We start from the raw sequence: 8218 nt of genomic DNA, 5'->3' as shown, positions 1-8218 counted from the left end.
AAAATTGGGACTGCAATTCAGTGGAGAGAAGTCTGGGATAATAGTATACAATGAAGAAAGGGGGGAACCATTGGAAATACAAAGCGCTAAGATTGATCATGTTGAAAAATACAAGTATTTGGGCATATGGCTAAACGAGGGCAAAAAGTGCTTGGAAGAAAAGGAAAAAAATTATGATTGAAAAAGTGAAAAGAAACTCAGCTGTAATGAAACACAAGGCACTTTGGAACTATAATAGGTACGAGTTGGTTAGGGGCGTACGGAAAGGGGTTATGGTACCTGGCCTCACATTCGGAAATTCAGTACTGTGCATGAAATCGGAAGTTCAGGCATGCATGGAAACGAGACAGAGAAGTGTAGGCAGGTTGGCCCTAGGAGCACACGGGAACACCCCTAATGAGGGAGTGCAGGGGGACATGGGATGGACGTCATTCGAAGGTAGAGAGGCAATAAGTAAACTAAAAAATTGGAGGACGCTTAAGCTTCGCCTTCAAGAGTGGAACGCGACAGCGTTCCCGTCGACCCGCCAAGGGGTATTGGGCTACGGCGCAGCGACTACGCGCCCCGAATCGGACGCGGTGAGCGTCGAGCAACGCAGCGTTCGGCGCGACAACGAAATGTGCGCCTCAGCAAGCGACGCACGCCTGAGCCTTAGAAACAGCTCGTTTCTAAGGTAACACCGCGTTCACTAGAGGCGCTTTTGTACCGCTTTGAAGCATCGAACTCGTGGCTCAGTGGTAACGTCTCCGTCTCACACTCCGGAGACCCTGGTTCGATTCCCACCCAGCCCATCTTGGAAGTTGCTTTTTATTTATGAAGTGCCTGCCGTGATTTATCGCTCACGGCCAACGCCGCGGACGCCGACGCCGACACCGACACCGACGACACCGGCTTTTCTGCGACACGAGCTCCTTAACGCTATCGCGTTAAAATTTGAACAGAGACTCCCAGCACTGGAGGAAAAAAGGTGGGCAGGAAAAGTGTACAAATATCTGTACATGAAAAGTTTGAACACAAAGTGGACACTCAGAACGAGGAAGCTGAGGAATAGATACCTACAGCCGAGGGAGGGGGTCCAACGTGGTTCTAGTGTGGGAAAGGAGGTGAAGGAGACGGAAAGAAAAATGTGGGAAGAAAGAATGCTCGGAAAGCCAGCGCTATCAATATATAGGTCACAAAAACAGGAGATTAAGAGAGAGCTCTTATTTGATAACTCGCTGGGCAGCTCACTATTATTCGAAGCTAGGACGGGGGTTTTGAGAACGGAAACATACAGGGCTAAATTTGAAGACGTGGACCTTCGGTGCACAGCTTGCGGAGCCGAAATGGAGACCACTGAGCATATAGTGCTGAGATGCACAGACCTTCGCCCGATCCTGGCAGAGGGAACAGTGGCAGATATGGAAGGGGCATTAGGTTTTCCCGGGGAACGAGGGCAAATAGACGAGAAAAGAGTGGCAGTAACGAAGGGGAGGCTAGAGGATTGGTGGAGGAAGTCAAGGGATAGATAATACCATAAATCGGGGAGATAATGTTTCCGCTACTGTTTTAGATAGTTATTTTGGGGGGGAGGAGGGGAGTGAAAACTAGGTTAAGGAAAAGAGGATATGAAGAAAGGAAAAAAAAAATAAAATAGGAGGGGGAGCAAAAGGCTAGGTGGCGCCAACCGCCGCCCGTTACAAAGGGTATAGCCGCCATCCATCCATCCATCCATCCATGAAAAAACGGCCGCTGCCGCCCGCATTGTCTCGTACGTGGGTTCGTTATGCCATTTGTTCGTCATTCTAAGCCGTTCTGTACATTTCTACTGGATATTAACTGGAGTCATTTAGCTGTGCTGATGCTGTTTGCCGTGTGTTTTGCATCAGTGCTTCGTGACATCGGCTGTATTATAGAGGCTAGAAGGTTAACCTTCTAGCCTCTATAGCTGTATTGCCTGTTTTCGCCGACGGCTTACTACGACAATGGCGGGATCTGCATTCGCCGCCTTCGTGTCTCGGTGTGTCTTTGTACGTCGCATGTTCGGATAACACTTTTTCCGGTAAGTGAAATACATTGCACTTCGTTTTTCGTCAACAATGTGAATATTTTTAGGTGTTACCCGCGACAATTCTTGATAGATGGGCTCTTCTGCCCTGCGAGTTTTCGTCATCTTTACTTTTATTCTAGGGTTGTGCTTGTGTTGAGCCGTTCAGCACTACCGCGCTCCACGGCTTCCGCAACACCAGTCAGAACTTTGCCCTTTGTGGTTAACGTAGCACGAATCAACCGAAGGAGTGCATTCGAATACGACGCGCTGGCTGTAATGCTGAACCAGACTGAACTCGCCCTATTTTGTGTCCTTTTGTTCTTGCGTGTGCGCGCGTGTGTCAGTGACTATGCAGTTTGTAGCGTTCCCACTTTACAGCAAAACAAAAATATAACTGCAATTTTTACTTCATCTATACAATCCCAAATTAAATCGTCTGCTGATGTACAAATTTCACTTGTGTTTTGTTCTAAATAAGCAGCAAAACCTTTAACCTAGTAGGTGCTTCATCTGGGAGTGCAATCACGACTGCTTAGCATTATTAATGAAGGACTGTGACAGGGTCACCTTATTTGTAATTGCAAATCTGTCTTTCAACTGACTTGATGCTCTCTTATTTTGTTTCTTTCACTCCATAGACGGCTGGACATTTTTCTTGTACCTTGGCACTAGCTGGATGACGGGACCTCATCATGATCAGCGTAAGCCAACAAACTGTTCAGTCTCTGGTCCTCCCAGTGCTTTGTACATATGTGTTAAGGCTAGTGAGCGCTTCGTGGTAAAATAGCTAGTTGGTGCCTCACAAACGGGCATTTTTTTGCACTGGTCCTTTATAAGCTGCCACTATTATAACCAATTTCTCAGTGCCAGTGTACATACACAGTTCTACTATTAATTAGTTTCCCCCTAAGCCTTACAAAATTTAACTGTAGGTAGTCAGTGCTATGTAAGAACTCGCAAATTAACTCTGTTGTGCCATACAAGTATTCCATACATGAGTAAAAACTTGCTACAACAGTGTACACTGCACCTTGCATCACTAATGCACAAATGTATTCAAGCCAGTATTTGATTAGTTTGGCATTCTAAATGTTTTCTGTGTGATTTAGTTTCGTTACAGGAATTTACTGTACAGCATCAGCAAGCAGTCTAATTTAAGATTTATGTGTGCTGTAGAAGGTGTGCTTTGCCGCTAGAATTTATAAAACATGGGCCGAGGCTTCCATTCAAGGACAAACTTCAAATTTACTCTATCACCGTCCGTACTTGGCTGGCGCTTGCAAAATGAATCGCATCAGGTAGCTTGTGCCAGACTGTTTCTTAACCTTATTGTGAGGAGATCACAAAGTAATGTGTGGAGGCGCCTGCGTCTGAGATATAGATTGTGCTGCAACAGATGTGCGTGTAGAACAGGCGTGATGCTGAGGGTTCCAGCAGTTTGCAGAGGTGCTTTTTAAAATTTTGTCATAACTGCAATTTTACCTGTACTGTTTTTTGTCACCTGTTTCAATAATATAATTGGAGGTGTTGTCAGAATTTAGCAATTTATTGGCCCTGGCCCGTTAGCCTGCCACATTTGATATTTCACTAGGTGGGCAATTATTCAGCATGGACCATTACTTGAGTACACCTTTTTGTGTGCAGTGGCTTCTCAATTGTGGGTCAACGTAGATGTTCAGAATTCCAACAGGCTATAGATGCACTGATGAATTCGCTACCTATATGAATCACTTTGCACTTTCTCGCGCAAACAGCATGTTAACACTTCCAAGACAGTGGACAATGTTATCCTTTGATCACATCATGAGATACTTTCAATTTTGTATGACGCATCATTTGTGCGAGGTATTGCCCTCAGCCAATTAGGGTCACATGAAAATATATAAACAAAAGTGATTGATCCAGCTAGGAGTGTTGCTTTGGAGCACTACTTTATCACCAGTCCTCCTTTGCATGCTACCTGCTTACTCTGTACTGCGTCATGTTTAAGTTTGAAAGAAAGGCAACCGCTAGGCAGTGCAAAATGCCAAACTTGCTTTTAGTTCAACAATATAAAATGCTGTTTAACTTTTTAATTAAGCTAGTACATCATTTACCTGCAGAGTGGATTACTGTTTTAAACTGATTATATTTTGCAGGAAGCTTCTCAGACTTGTTTGACAGGTTGATAAGTGGCTTTTTAGCCACAAAACACCATATAATAATTTAAAGGCTGACTTTGACTCTGGTATGCAATTTAATGACTATATGCCAGGGAATATATTAGTCATTTTAAACATCATCGCGTACATACCTTAAGATAACTGTAATTTAAGAGAAAAAAGTGCTTAAATTTATTTTTAATGTGAGGCAAACTTCTTGCTTAGCACATATTGCTAATTGAAGTTCCAATTTCAATAGTCCCATTTCCTCCCTTGCCTTTTTTTCCCCTCTTCTGTACAGGTATTGCTTGCCTATGTCTACAAGAACCGTCGCGCGTGGCCTGTGACAGCAAGCTTTCGTGGGCAGCAAGTGCTCTCCTACGAAGGCTGGCCTGCTCTGGCAGCGGCGGCAATCATCTTCAAGATTTATCCATGATCACCTTTGCTGCTATTTGTCACTCTTGTTAATTACACTTTCTGCATCTTTTCTCATTTATTAGGTAACAAAGTATGAATATGTGACGTGGTGTGAAGTTGATGTCTTGCTGCATTTTAGCCTGCAATAATCTTTTATGCATAAAGAGCTCATCGTACAGTTTATGAAAAAAATAACAGCATATTATGATTTATCTTTCAGTTCTGGTAACGTGCAATGTACAAGGAATTCACTAATGGACGATATGCCGAAGAACTGGCCATTATTTCTGCGTGATGCTGTGCAAGCATGTGGCGTTACCTTACAAGAGGCACCCACAAAGTAAGTTACAATTTACTTTTAAATGAGGCATGGACATCACAAAAATATATTTATATTGCTAGTTAGAGTGGTTCGCAGAGTGTTTTTCCAGATGTGTACTATCCTTTATTTCTTAACTTATTGTAGCACAGCGTTCTGTTTCGTATACTGGTGTAAGGCTATTGTGCCCCCTGTAGCTGAAAACAGGATGTAATTTTTGCCTGAACTGCAGCATAACTCACAAAATTTTTCTTTGCTAGAAACTATTTCAATTAGGTAGAAACCCAGCAGGGCGAAGTTTTGTCAATAATGACATGTTTCATGCAGAGATGTTCTTGTTTAAGTCAATGGGCGAACATTAGAATGATATCAGCATACAATACATGCCGCCTGTCAGAATTATTTGCAAAATAATTCTGACAGGCGGCATGCAATTGATTGGTCTAATTAAAAAGCACTAATTTACCAATGAGGCTGTACTACACTATTCCCATGTTTCACATCTGGAAAAACTACCTGTGCATCACTATCCGACAATATAAATTTTTTTTCTGATGTCCATGCCTCGTTTAAAATAAATTGTCACTGTGGGCAAATGTCGGGTTACTGTAACAGCTGCCGCAAAAATTTGAGGGAATATCTAATAAGTCTTCGGTCGTTCTTGCCAAGCTGTCCATTAGCCAACTTTTAGCGTAACGTTAGCAGTGCTTACTGAAGTACTTCTAGACGTGCATGGCTACAAAATGTCTTGACCAAGACAGCTACTAGGCTTTTGAATTAGCCGTTCAAGACATCTTTTAGACATCAAATAGCTGCTTGCATGTTTCCTGGGTGGGAGTGGTTATCAGTCCTCGTGGCGCTCTTGTGCCAGTGCGGTGAAATTAGTTTTGCAAGCAGGTCTCGCAACTTTTCGTCTCCTGCGTGGCCAAGCAATCGTCCCAGAACAGTGCCGGACCCACAACCACAAAGCAGCGAGCACAAGGCACCCTCCACTAAGACACCCGGCTTTTTAAAAAAGAAGAGAAAACCCGCTACACCTTTCCCATTCCCTACGCGGGTCCCCCCCCCCCCCTGAACACTAAAAACAGCCATTTCTTGAAAGCGTTAAGACGTGGTTATTAAAATCAGCTAAAAATCGGTTACACTTCGGAAAAACGTATGAATTCGGAAAAACGTATGAACGAACGTAAGAATGCCACGGAAACACGGATGAGCCTGAGGCTTTCGTTACTCTAGGGGCAACGACTCAAACCATCGGCATTGCCGTTAAGCTTACCCTTCTTGTAAGGAATATTGAAGCTGTACTGTTGAAGAGCCAAGCTCCAGCGCAAAAGATTACCGTTTTTCGTAGACATGGACTGCAACCATGTGAGGGGACAGTGGTCAGTCTCCATGGTGAACCTTGAACCAGCGATATAGCAAGCTAGCTTCTGACCGCCCATACTACGCAGGCGCATTCTTTTTCTGATGCACTGTATGCTTCCTCACGAACTGAAAGCTTTCTACTGGCGTACAGTACAGGGTGTCCGTTCTCGTCATCTCTCTTTTGACAGAGCACCACCCCCATACCCCTGTCACTGGCATCACACTGAAGAATGAATAGCTTAGAGTAGTCGGGCGCGTTCAACACTGGCTGACTCGTTAATGCTTTCTTCAGCATACTAAAAGCCTTTTCTTTTGCGTCATCCCACTTTACCGTTTGCGGTTCTGCTTTTCTGAAAGCATCCGTCAAAGAACTCGGAATCTCGGACTACCGCGGGATATATCTTTGGTAATAACCCGCCAAGCCAAGGAATGATCGGATGTCCCGCTTGGTGCGTGGTTGCGGGGAAGTTGTCTATTGCGGTTAGATTAACCTCGGAAGGCCGACGATGGCCTTGCCCTATTACATGACCTAGATAAGCTACCTCCGCGCGCCCTAATTGGCATTTGGGAGCCTTAACCGTTAAGTTGCCCTCTCGTAGACGACACAGCACGGTTCGCTGGTGTTGCATATGGTCCGCCCATGATGAAGAAAGATTGCTATGTCATCGAGATATGGAAGTGCAAAGTCCTCCATTCCTCGTAGCACCTGGTCCATAAGGCTAGAGAAGCAATATGGCGCATTCTTCAATCCAAAGCTCAGGACTTTCGGACGAAAGGTTCCCATCGGGGAAATAAACGCCGCAAGCCTGCTTGCCCTCTCGGTCAACGGAGCCTGCCAATACCCTCTGACTAAATCGAGCTTAGAAATGAAATTAGCACTGCTCACTTTCTCAAGCCTTTCCTCGATATGCTGCATTGGATAAGTCTGGTCCTTCGTGATTAAATTGAGTCTGCGGTAGTTGATACATGGTCGCGGCTCTTTTCCTGGGACCGCAACCAAGATAAGAGGCGAGGTATAATCACTCTCTCCTGGCTCGATTACACCTAGCTATAACATCTTGTTTATTTCAGCGGTCATGACTTCACGTTGACGAGGCGAAACGCGATAAGCTTTCGAACGAACTGGGTCCGACGAGTTTAACTCGATATCGTGAACGATCGCAGTGGTCCTGCCCGGTGTGTCTGAAAATACGTCTTTAAGTTCAAACACGAGTTCCTTCAGTTCGGCCCTTTGATTGGGATTCAACTCCGCCTGTTCTACTAACTTATCAATGGTCTCGTGAATGTCTTTTGTCTCCGTCACTGCTGTTAACTCTGGAAAGTCGACAGGCATTTCCTCAGGTTGGTTAAGGGACATGTTCACAATGGCTTCCCTCTGCCGGTAGATTGCTATGGTACACTTGTGGTGTCCTTCGTTTTCCCGGTACCGTGATTACGTAGTTTGTTTCAGATGATTTCTGAATTATGTCAACCGGTCCTTCCCATTGAACCTCTAGTTTGTTTTTCAATGAGGTTTTCAGGATCATTACCTTTTCCCCCACTTCAAAGCGTCGCGTGCGAGCCGTCCTGCCATAGTAATGCTTAGCATTGCTTTGTGCCGTACGCATTTCCTGCCATGCTTATTCCTGAGAAGTGTGCAGACGGTCCAACAGCTCTAGCACGTATGCCACAACCGAAGGATCGTCTGTCCGGCCTTCCCAGGCTTCTCGAACAATGCGGAGAGGGGAGCGAAGGCAGCGTCCGTAAACGAGCTCGGAAGGTGAACAGTTGATTCGTGGTGCAGTTCCAAGCGCGAACATTGCTGCAGGCAAGCAAATCTCCCAATCGACTTTGTGCTCATAACAAAGGGCTCGCAAAAGCCGTTTCATGACTGAGTGGCCTTTCTCTACCGCGTTTGACTGCGGGTGGTACACTGAGCTATGGATAATTTTAATACCGCACCTTTCC

The 8218-nt window shown here is 45.0% G+C and overlaps 1 long non-coding RNA gene across 1 annotated transcript; it reads left to right on the top strand.

Moving 5' to 3' along the window:
* The first annotated feature begins 1717 nt into the window (after positions 1-1717).
* On the top strand, positions 1718-5266 carry LOC142583445 (uncharacterized). The gene is made up of 3 exons (XR_012828628.1): positions 1718-2041; positions 2668-2730; positions 4472-5266. It is a non-coding gene; the product is annotated as an uncharacterized LOC142583445 (long non-coding RNA).
* The last annotated feature ends 2952 nt before the right edge of the window (positions 5267-8218 follow it).

The sequence above is a fragment of the Dermacentor variabilis genome, chromosome 5 (assembly GCF_050947875.1).
Source record: "Dermacentor variabilis isolate Ectoservices chromosome 5, ASM5094787v1, whole genome shotgun sequence".
Classification (NCBI taxonomy): domain Eukaryota; kingdom Metazoa; phylum Arthropoda; class Arachnida; order Ixodida; family Ixodidae; genus Dermacentor; species Dermacentor variabilis.
This window is presented reverse-complemented; position numbering and strand designations above follow the sequence as displayed.